Source organism: Protopterus annectens, chromosome 5.part0 (assembly GCF_019279795.1).
Source record: "Protopterus annectens isolate FY-2018-M chromosome 5.part0, PAN1.0, whole genome shotgun sequence".
Classification (NCBI taxonomy): domain Eukaryota; kingdom Metazoa; phylum Chordata; order Ceratodontiformes; family Protopteridae; genus Protopterus; species Protopterus annectens.
Window position 1 is genome coordinate 885,066,013 of NC_056735.1, and position 13,174 is coordinate 885,079,186.

Sequence of the window (13,174 nt, forward strand, 5' to 3'; positions counted from 1 at the left end):
ACAAATGGTATCACAAACCAAAAGTTGTCACATTAAAAATAAATATTTGTTTCATCTCTGATGACAGCTACTGCACTAAAAGAGAAGTGTTAGTATGATTTGATCAAAAACCAAGGTTAATCTAATAAACCATAAAATGCACTGAATCACAAACAGATTACAGTTAAGATAAAAACAAGCAGAAGTGACATCTTTGGGGAGGAAAGGGTTAAACTGTTTGGGGGCTTTACTATTTTCTGGTGCAACTATTATTAAAAAAATGGAGAGCAATGTTTGTAATGAAGCAAGTAACCACATGTTTTAGCTAAAAAGAAGAAGGCATTTCACATATTTACTCCCATTCCTTTTTTTGCTCCGTTCCAAAGTTAATCTGATAAGAGTGAAGGTACACTGACTTTAAAGCATTTACTTCCAATAACTGCTGCTAAATCTTTCCCTTTTCATAGACTCCGCATAACCAACTTATTCTGCGGATTCTTTATTTCATTATCATGTCTATGAAACTGTCAGAGCATGCCTCCTGTAGGTTCCTGAGTAGCATGGTTGTTTCTGTCATTGGCTGTGGTTTCCCCATGCCCACGGCTGGATACAAAAAAAAGGCTTTAATGATAGAACTATCACAAAAAAAATGCTATAAAATCATACTTTAAAGGTGCCATTCAGTATGTCATGGCAACCTGTTACTTGACATTAATCTTATTTTTTGAATTCTGTACAGAAGCACTTGTTAAAGACTTTTAGTAATTCTGATTTTAAAGCTTCTGTTCTGAGTCCGTAAATGATAGGGTTCACCACAGGTGGTACAATAACAAACTCCACTGACATTACATGGTGTACAACAACTGGAACTGTCTAACTTTGTAGTCTAGACTGGATTAACGTAAAAAGAATACTGATTACAAAAACAGTCAGCATTAACAAATGTGCAGTACATGTCTGCAAAGCTTTGCCTCTTGCTTCTGTTGACATTTTAAAGCAGATGACAAGTACGTGAGTATAGCAATAAGTTATAATCACAAGTGGAATTCCTATTTGAATTACTATTGCACCTATGCCATAATAGTTATTAACGGAGGAATCATCACAAGATAGCTTTTCAATAGCCATATTGTCACAATATAATTTCTGCAGTATGAAGCCACAGAATCGAAGCCTTAAAGTTAAGAGAATAATTATTATCATTATACTGTGTGACTGAAAGATGCCAACCAGTAAACGTTTATAGATCCTTGAAAATGTCATTTTGCTGACATAATGCAAAGGATCACAGATAGCAACATATCGATCATATGCCATTATGGTTAGTATTATTATTTCATTACTACCAAATGTATGTAGACAGTATGTTTGAATAAAACAGCCAGCAATTGTGATAGAGTTGGTTTCTAGCAAAATATTAGCTGTAAGATTTGGAAGGAATGATGTGCTCCCATATATACTATTTACAGCCAAGCTACACATGAAAATATACATGGGTTTATGCAGATTTGTCCTTAAGACAATAACCATGAAAAGCAGAAGATTTACAATAATAGTTATTAAATATAATCCAACAGTACAAACAGAATATACATATTTGATGGGACCCATTGGACCAAGCCCTGCAATAAAAAAGGATGTGATTCTGGAAGTATTGTCCATTTCTTTTCACCTGCAAAACATTAATTACAAAGTACTGATTACTATTTTTGTTGTATGATATTACTAGAACATGGATTCCTTTGTAGTCTAACAAACACTTAAAATGTGGTATTACAGTTCAGAAATTTCTACTATTCACCTAAAGTAAAACAAATCAAGATATAATTATCTTTAAAAATGCCATTTCTAAAATATATTAGTTACATAATATATCTACTTTTATTTATTACATTCCATTAATTCCACACATAGTTCAAAACATCATTAGATCTATCATATTATCAAAAATGAAAACTGTTAATTTATTTTGCCTAAATACTCATGACTATAAAATGAATGTTGAAAGACAGTACATCACATCACATGTAGTCTGAAAGTCTAAGTGTCCTATATAGACTATGGATAATAACTTAAAAGTATATACAGAAACGGATAAGATAAATGGAACAAGTGATGTTTTTCTAACACTAAGATCAGTATGTTTCTATTTGGGCTCTTCTGTATTGATTGAATATGGTTTCAGAAAAACAGGAATGATCAACTCTGATTTTCTACTTTATTGAAAGTCTTATTTCACAACATGTGATTACAGAACAAAGGGGTGGTAAGGAAATTTACTCCTTACCTCCATTGTTATGCTCAGTGGTTCAATGAATAAGCAAACTTAGGATCTACAGTGGCCAGTTTAAAATTTGCCTAATAGATATCACTGGAGAATACAGAATTTTAGATAAACAGTTGTCAAATGCCTGTTTAAATGTTGATAAAAATCATTTACCACTCTTTCACATCTAGGTAATGAATTCCACATCTTTCTTGCCCTAATATGAAAGAAAGATTGCTAACTTTGAATTGAAAGTAGAAATTATTGCATCTAATTTTTTATTCCTTGTACTAACTCCATGATCAATAAAGTCTATAATATGTCAGCCAATAATTTGTACTTAAGGCATCTATATATCATAATAATGTCATCTTTTAGAAACCAGTAAGCCAAAGAATGCAAAGACAAATATACAAGTCTTTCTTTATAAGATAAGTTTTGACAGCCATCTGTCTGTCTGGTAAAGGTTTTTTGAATCCATTCTAACTTCTCCAGAAGAAAAACATTTAATGCACATAAAGGTCCCCCAGAATCAGTAACTGGTCTTGTTAAATAGATCATTAATAACATCCGACTAACTCTGCTTGAGAAACATCAAAGGACATTCCTCATAAGACCATAACATTTCATAATAATGTTTGTCTCATTAATTTTAAAGTTAAGATTTATATCTAACAAGATCCCTAGCTCTGTCATTTCCTCAGAAGAAACACAAATCTGATCATTTTTGGCATAAAGATACTGATTGTTATTAATATGTCCAAAATGTAAATTGATACATTTACCATTGCCAAGTCTTATAATTGTAGTTGTTAGCCATTCATATAGGTTTTCCAAATAAGATTACAACAGATACCAATCTCTGGTATTAGTTACTGCTAGTCCTATATTAATATTTTCAGTAAACTTACGTAACCATACAGAGTTAGATTTTGGACATTCTAATATCACCAGACCAAATAAGGTGTGGCCCCAAGACTGAATCCTGTGGTACCCCTCTGGCCATCAGTCTGTGCTTAGAGTAACACTTTTTTAATTCTCACACTGTAGGTACTACTGAATAGCCATTTAAATGCCATTTTAGCTGTATAGTCAGAGTTTTGGGTTCTCATTAAAGTTATAATAACTGTTTCATAAGAGATGGAGTCAAAAGCCTTTGCCATCTCCAAAAACACAACATCAGCAGCTAGTGAGTTATCCAAAGAGCTAGCAATCTGCTCATAAAAACATATTATATTAAATTAATGACACATATTATATTAATGACACATGATCTCTCACCCTCCAAAGGGCCCATCTTAATACTGGAAGAATGGAAAGCCCCTGTAATCACGGATGAACAAGTAAAGACTGCACTCTCCAAAGCCAAGAACGCATCATCCATGGGGACCAGACAACATCCCAGGCTGTGTACTGTACAAACTACAGAATGAACTGGCACCTCACCTAAGTACCATGTTCAATCATACCCTCACCTCAGACTATGTGTGCCTACTGAATGATAAAAAGTGATGGTTATCCCACTCCACAAAGGGGGTGCCACCATGGACCCTGGAAACTACCGCCCCATTAGCCTGATGAGCCAGGTCTGCAAGGCCATGGAATGTATCATCTTGGAGTTTATAAACAAAGACATAAGTACCCTCCAAAGCCTGGACTCCACTCAGTTTGGGTTTGTAAAATGTAGATCATGTCCACTAAACCTGATTGACTTCTTTGAAGCAGTCACCAGAGCCGTAGATGAGGGCAAGGAAGTGCATACAGCCTATCTTGACCTCACCAAGGCTTTCGATACCATCCCCCACTCTGGAATTATAGATAAAACTCACTAAACTGGGCATAAATCCCTATGTCACAAGATGGGTGGCCAAATGGCTCACTGACAGAACCCACACAGTAAAAGTAGCTGACTCCAAGTCCGACGTCAGACCAGTGACGAGTGGAGTACCACAGGGTTTGGCCCTGGGTCCTCTCCTGCTCGGCAGTCTACTTCTCTGTAGTGCAGGCCAACACAGAAGGTCTTTGGCTAACAAAGTTCGCAGACAACTGCAAACTGGGAGCCATAATAGAATCACCTAATGATGTCGACATTCTACAAAAGAGCCTCACAGAGACAGATGCTTGGTGTCAAAGTCATGGCCTCAAGCTCAATGCCAAGAAGTGCATTGTCATCCCCTTTGGGAAAAACTCAGTACCCATGAACTACCACATAGGTGGTAGCTAACACCGAAAGTGAGATAAGAGACCTTGGGACACAGGTGGACAGTAGTCTCTCCTTTGGTAACCACAGTGCCACAGTAGTCAGGAAATCCTTCTATGTGGCACACCTCATCACAAAAGGGGTCTCCTCTAGAAAAAAGGAGGTTATTGTTCCTCTCTTCTTATCCCTCATCAGTCCCATTATAGAGTACAACACCCCGTTTGGCATGTATCTCACAAGACACCTACAACAATTGGAAAGGCCACAGAAATACCTCACTAAGAGGATTACTGGCCTCAAACAGATGGCATACGCAGACCGTCTCAAAAAACTCCAGCTCTACCCCGTCGCATATCACCTACTCAGAGGCTATCTCTGCCTAACATACAAAGCTATGTCAAACCTGGAGCTGTTGGACATGCTACACTTAAAGAAATCCCAGTCTCTCTGAACCAGACACTACAGGGACCTAAACCTTGTCACCATAATAAACAGAATATGCTGGAGGGATAAATTCCTGTCCAAGAGACTTCCCATACTCCGGAACAATCTACCCATTAATGTCAAGCAAAGCTCTTCATTGGCCCTCTTTAAGAAAAATCTTCATGACCAGATGGGAAATAGAAAATTCACCCTGGGGATCACTTCTGCGGCACTGCTCGACAGGGGCACAGGAAAATTATTTTCTTGGGTGTCAAAAGCCAGGGAACCTTTTTGGTTGGCTTATATAGTCCCCAGGGCTGATAGCCTAGTACCTACCTATGAACACACACACACACACACACACACACACACACACACACACATATATATATATATATATATATATATTTATATATATATATATATATATATATATATATATATATATATATATATATTTATATATATAGAGAGAGAGAGATAGACACACACACATATATATATGTGTGTGTGTGTGTGTGTGTGTGTGTGTGTGTGTGTGTGTGTGTGTGTGTGTGTGTGTGTGTGTGTGTGTGTGTCTATTTCAAAGGATCAAAATTTTACTACATCGAACCTCTGATCACTGAAGACCAGATGATCAGTGTGGTGAAATATCGAACAGAAAATTAATAAAATCTAACATGTAAATAAAGTCTTCTTACACATTTTTTCAGGGAGTCAAGTCCCCCCTTCACTCCCCACTCCGCATGCTGCTTAAATATACCACCTCAGCAATTGCACTACAGTGAAGAGAAGAGTAAATTTCCCATTCTGCACTGTACAATGATCTCCATTCACAATGTACAATATTTCAGAACTTTGATCATCTGGTCTTCATAGATCAGAGGTTCGATGTTGTGAAATTTCGATCCTTTGAAGTAGCTCCATACACAGACACACATTTTATATATATATATATATATATATATATATATATATATATATATATATATATAAACACTTTATAATCTCAAAATACTGAAATGTCGAATTTCAGTATCTCGAGACTATAAAGTATAATTTCCGAAACAGTGAAAATGCATAATCACGAAATCGAATATCTCAAATCCGCGGTTATGGCTTTATGCTACGTAATGTCCGGGGAGTTATGTGGCTGGGGCGCAGTGCCGTGTGTGGATGTAGGTGTAATGTAAGGTAAGTGAGTGTTTTGTAAGGGTTTTGGGTGGGAGTTTGAGTGTATGTGAGTGTGCTGATATGTGTGATGTGTGTGTGTGTGTGTGTGTGTGTGTGTGTGTGTGTGTGTGTGTGTGTGTGTGTGTGTGAGGGACTGTAGAATGTGTGTGTGTGTGAGTTTGCTTTTGTTTTCTGTTTGTGCGATCTCGGAGTTAGTATATATATAAGTAGAGGGTGTGGGGGTGTAGGTTTATGGATGTATGGTGTTTTGTTTGTTTGTTTTGTGATGTGGGTGTTGTGGTGTATGTGTGGTGTGTGCTATGTGTTTGGTGTTTTATATTTCGAGGTTTTGGGTTGTCGGTGTTATGTGGATTTGACTATGGTCTCGAGATACTGAAATTCGAGGTTTCAGTATTTTGAGATTATGAAGTGAATCTATAGGTTACCTTTAAAACCGCGATTTGCAGAAGGGCGAACAGCACATTTTCAAAAGGCAGTTTGCAAAGTTTGCAAACGCAGAATGGAGAAAGGATTGAATGTGCAATGAGCGAATGCACAGTTAGATTCGCTCATTGCACATTCGACATTCAGGGGCGGATTGCACTATAGTGGGGATCTGGAGATGGTTCCTTTCCCCACTGTAGTGCGATCTCTGAGTTAGCATAATAAAGTAGAGGGGTGTGGGGGGTGCAGCCCCCCACATGGGGGGCACAGGGGGGCTTGCCCCCATTTTACACTTTTAGCTTTTTTTCCTCGACTTTCATATTCAAAAAAACAGCGAATCTGCTGTTCGATTTGCTGTTTTTCGAACATGTATGTTTGTTGACATTGTCAGTTTCATGGTTTCGAGTTGCTCGTAAGAGCACTTGAACCAATGCAAATTGCGGTTTTAAAGGTAAACCGCATATATATATATATATATATATATATATACACATAGATATATATATATATATATATATATATATATATATATATATACATGTATATATATATATATATATATATATATATATATATATATATATATATATGTATATATATACACATATATATATATATATATACACACACACACACACACACACACACACACACACACACACACACACACACACACACAGACACACACACAGATTTAATCTCTTATAGAACCAATCATCCGATAAGTTAGTTCCTCCAGTTGCCTTATTCACTATTTGAGTATAACTATTTGTCAAATTTCAGTTATTAAGCTGTTTAATGTCTTGGGTGATGTAGCAGGAGTTACCTAGTCTATATTAGAAGTATCTGGGTCCCCAACAATTAAATCCACCTTGTCCAGAAAACTCTTTCTAATAACTATAGTGCCTTTTTTAGGCAAGGTTCAAATGACAAATTCACCACCATAACAGGAACAAGCAAGCAAAAACTGAGGGTGATGCTACTCAATGCTAGAAGTCTAAATCTCAAAATGCACTCACTTGAGGCATTCCTTAAAATGGAGAACATTGATATCTGTGCAGTGACTGAGACCTGGTTCAAGGCTCCAGAGAGCACCCCTGCACTACAAGGCTATAACTCATACCACACTTTTCGGCCATGTAACCTGGACCGGAACACCAAAGGCAGAGGTGTGTCCATATTCCTTAAGGATATCCACACCTCCAGGCTAGTTGCTCAGCATAATGCAAGCGAGGTTATCCAAGTGCAACTAACTCTGTGCAAAACTGCAATTCATATTGTAGCTTGCAACAGATTACCCACCATGCCCCAGGATTCCCACTCCTCTTTTCTTGATGCACTGGAAAATATTAGGGTTCAACCAAACACCCTAATAATGGGCAATTTCAACTACCCCACCATTAACTGGGAAAACTACTCATGTACCAACTCCTTCGCTCAACGCTTTCTGGAATTCATAAACTCAATGCCCTGGATCAAGTTATCCACACCCCCACCAGGGGCAACAATATCCTAGATCTAGTCATTACCAATATGAGTGACCAGTGTTCCACACCTGAAGTCAGTGCCTTATTGGTCTGAGCCGACCATAAGCTAATTACCCAAGATATCCACATCCTGTCCCCACCCCCCATTAAGGAAACCATGGTAAAACATTTCTCCAAAGCCAACTTCATGCTTCTTAAGACAGAAGTGATGAACCTCATGACACCCATGCAGATGGACAATACAGTTATGACTACTGAATCCTACATAATTGTATTTTATAAGCACTTACATGAGTGCATGGATCGTGCTATCCCAAACAGAACCAAGACGGTAGCCTCCAAAAAAAGGAAGCCAATCTGGTGGTCCCCTACCATAAACAAACTGTACAACAGAAGGAAGAAACTCTTGCAATAGAGAGTAAAATCCCACGAGTGGAGGAGCTCCCTGGTCAGCCTTAGTAAGAAGCTGCGATCCCTGATAAAATCCTCCAAAGCTAGTTATGAAAACAAAATTGCCACTGATTCTAAAGACAACCACAAAGCATTCTATAGCTATGTCAAGAATCTCAATGGCAACACTCTGCTCTGAGTTACAGCACAATTGCACTAAATATACAGACCCAACTGATATTGCCAACATCCTGGCAGATAGGTTCAGTGCCAACTTTACTCTCCTCTCACCCCCTAAAGAGCCCATCTCTATACTGGAAGAATGCAAAGTTCTGTAATCATGGCTGCACAGGTAAAAACCACATTCTCCAAAGCCAAGAACACAGCATCCATGGGACCAGACAACATCCCAAGCTGCGTTCTACACGAACTACCGAATGAACTGACACCGCAGCTAAGCACCATGTTCAATCATAGCCTCACCTCAGGCTTTGTGCCTGCTGAATGGCACACAGCAAAGGTTATCCCACTCCACAAGGGGGGAGACACCACAGACCCTGGGAACTACCGCCCCATTAGTCTGACGAGCCTGGTCTGCAAGGCCATGGAATGTATCATCATGGAACTTATAAACAAAGACATTGGTAATCTCCAAACTCTAGATCCCACCCAGTTTGGGTTTGTAAAAGGCAGATCATGTTTCCTAAACCTGATAGACTTATTTGAAGCAATCACCAAAGCCATGGACAAGGGTAAGGTGGTTCACACAGCCTATCTAGATCTTGCCAAGGCTTTCAACACCATCCTCCACTCTGAAATTATAGATAAACTCATTAAACTAGGTATAAATACCTATGTTACAAGATGGGTTGCCAACTGACTCACTGACAGAACCCACACTGTGAAAGCAGCAGACTCCAAATCCGACTTCAGACCAGTGACAAGTGGAGTACCACAGGGTTCAGTCCTGGGTCCTCTCCTGTTTGCTATCTACTTCTCTGAAGTACAGGCTAACACAGAAGGTCTTTGGCTAACAAAGTTCACAGATGACTGCAAACTAGGAGCCATAATCGAAACTCCTAATGATGTGGACATCCTACAAAAGGGCCTCACTGAGACAGATGCCTGGTGTCAAAGCCATGGCCTCAAGCTCAATGCCAAAAAGTGCATTGTCATCACCTTTGGTAAAAACTCTGTACCCATGAACTACAACATAGGCAGTAGTATACTTAACACTGAAAGTGTGATAAGAGACCTTGAGACACAGGTGGACAGTAGTCTCTCCTTTGATAATCACATCTCCACAGTAGTCAGGAAATTCTTCTATGTGGTTTCTCATCCAGAAAAAAGAGGTCATTGTTCCCCTCTACTCATCACTTATTAGACCCATTATAGAGTACAATGCTCCTTTTGGTATGTACCTCACAAGACATCTACAACAACTGGAAAGGCCGCAGAAATACTTCACAAAGAGGATTACTGGCCTCAAACAGATGCCCTACGCATACTGTCTCAAAAAACTCCAGCTTTATTCCATCGCATATCGCCTATTCAGAGGTGATCTCTGCCTAACATACAAAGCTATGTCAAACCCAGAGCTGTTGGACACGCTCCACTTAAAGAAATCCCTGTCCCTCTGAGCTACACGCTCTAGGAACTTAAACCTTGCCACCACAATAAACAGAACATGCCGGAGGGATAGATTCCTGTCCCAGAGACTTCCCATACTCTGGAATAAACTACCTATCTATATCAAACAAAGCTCCTCATTAGCACTCTTCAAGAAAAATCTTGATGATTGGATGGGAAATAGGAAATTCACCCCGGGGATCACCTCTGTGGCTCTGCTCAACAGTGGCACAGGAAAATAATTTTCTTGGGTGGCAAAAGCCAGGGTACCTTTTTGGCTGGGCTTGTATAGGCCCCAGGGCCGATAGCCTAATACCTACCTATGAACCTATGAACATTTAAAAGTTGCTTATTCATTTCCTTTGAAATACTAGGAGACCAATAACATATTACTATATCTATTTTAGTTCCACTGACAAATACTCACTATGAGAAGTTAAAAACCATGTCATTTAATTGTGTAACAGAATCATAGTTACTAGTTATGCAGATAGCAGAGGAGGTGGGGTGTCTATCAGTTCTAAAATTGTGATGATCAGAGAAACCCATTATTTTATTGGTTTATTGTTGCAACTGAACTAAGATGTTGCAATCAATAATACATTGATTTTATTATGAGCTATACATGCCTCTAAATCTTTTAATTTGTTACATTAACTGTGAAAATTTGACAGAAGACATTTCAAGCTTGCATTGCTATCAAGTTACAAGCAATGACTTGACTAAAAAAATGATAAATTTAGTCAACTCAGTGCAAATTATCCTATTACCTAAATTACTTTAGTGCAAGTTGTCATTACTAAGAAATTTATTTTTTTCAAGCAATTCCCAAAGATGGATGATTTGAACAGAATTATGTAAAGATTTGCACACTATCAAATTGGTGAATGACCTTGCTTGTCACCTAATCTCACCCAACAATGCGGAACTGGAAGAAGATCACTAAAGACCAACTTAAATTTAAAATGTTTACTCAATTCAGCAATGCCATTTACAGCTACTTGCATTGCATCATTATTATACATCTTTACATCCACACACAATGACAAGGTCATAGCTTGCTCCTTTAGTAAAGAAGCATTTAATATATTTTATATTTGACATATTTCTACCAGGTAAGGATGAGACAGTGATCTGTTCTTTGTTTATTCTTGAAGTAATGTTTCTTAAACTTTTTAATAATAAATCCCTATTATTAATACACAGTTGTGAACATTGGTGTTATTATTCACTATATTACCATTAGACTTATAAACTGAATCATTGTTTACCATTAGTGTACACTAATTTCAACCTCTAGACCCATGATAGCACTTAAGAGACTGACAAGAATCTTCAACTGAACATTCCTCTATCTGCCTCCCTAAACAGTTGTTTGTGGACACAAAAACATTTTTGCTAAATACATCACCTGAGTCACCTCTACCCTGATTTGTCAAATTAGTGACAAGAAAAGATTTGTGTACTTTCTCCCAAAAATTGTCAAACTGATGATTCACCAAATCTGCTATCTACAACCAAGTTCCCTCTTACTTTGTTAGCAAACATAACCAAGGACAGAATATTGTCAACTGTTTGTGTTGACGCTCACATTTGGGTTAAAGCAGCCTAAACCCCTGTATTAATTAAAGTTTGAATATTTGGGAAAAGGCAGACTTGAATGCCATAAGTGGCACCTGCTTTACTATAACATTTATTAAAATACTCATTGACTTCCTTAAGATTTTTTGTAACAGTTCCATACATAAAGCAACTTGCATTTAATTAAATATCACTTTGTTAACAAATCCTTTAAACAAAATTCATCTATAACCTCTCTTTTTTTTTGGTAATGGAAATTATCTATTACTAAATACTCTAGCCCACTCAGCCCCACACAGCCTAACACACACAACACTCAAATGTACAAAAAAGGAAGTCTTTGTGTCTTCATGTTGTCATAAGATGTATCCATACACTCGTGTTCACTCATAAGACACTCAAGAGAAAAGGTAATAACATAGCAGTCCAGGAAACAAATGATGCTTTTACAAGTACAATCCCCCATTACCTCTTGTGTCCTTAAAAGGTCATTCAAGAGAAAATGTAATAACAGTATTCCAGGAAGCAAATGCACCTCTAACAATGCTCTTCTAGCAATTACTTACATCTGCTTGTATGGCACACTGTTTATTGTAACACACACACACACACACACACACACACACACACACACACACGCACACACATACACACACACGCTCAAAAGCAAGTGAACACACCCCCTAACTAACTGCAGCTTTAGTACTTGCTGTTTATCAAATAATTGTTTCAAAAATAGTTGAAAAACTGTCTCCAGTTATCTTTTGTGTCCTTAAAAAGACATTTAAGATAAAAGGTAATAAAACAGCAATCTAAGAAACAGAATAGTCCCCAGTTACGTCTAGTCTCCTGAAAAGAACATTCAAAAGAAAAGATAGCAAAGCAGTAGTCCGAGGAACAAGTGCAGCTCTAACAGTGCCCTTTTACCAAGCAGTCATGTCTGGTGGTGGGGCAGACTATTTATAGTAGCACACACTCAAAAACAATTAACACACTACCCTAACTAACTGCAGCTTCAATAGTTGCTGCTTATAAAATAGTTGTTGGAAAAACAATTGAAGAACAGTCCCTAATTATCTTTTGTGTCTTTAAAGGGACATTTAAGAGAAAAGATAGTAAACAGCAGCCTAGGAAATGAATGCAGCTGTAACAATGCTTTCCTAGCAAGCACCTCTGCATATATGATCTTAGAGTTAGTTTATTTAGATATGTGGGTTGTGGTGGTGCATGGTGACAGACCCTCTGAAAATGAACTGTTTATACATGTTGCTGTGTGTTTAGTTGTTTGGAGATTGTTTATTTTCACTGGAATGTATTTTAGTAAAGTGTTTATCAATCATGAGTTGTATATTCTTTTTTTATCATTTTCATTTGGATCCAGTATCCCTTATTGACAAAACATGAACCACATGAAAGAACACAAATGTGTGAAATAACAAAAGGGCAAAAACTCAAACTTTAAACTGCTTTTGCAGCACCCGCCATGGCCTTGAATGTATGTATACCAAATTCATTTTGGACACAAACACAAAGAAGAGAGAAATATCCCAAAACAAAGAAATCACTGCCAGCGCATGATTAGAAACCTCATCAGCAGTTATT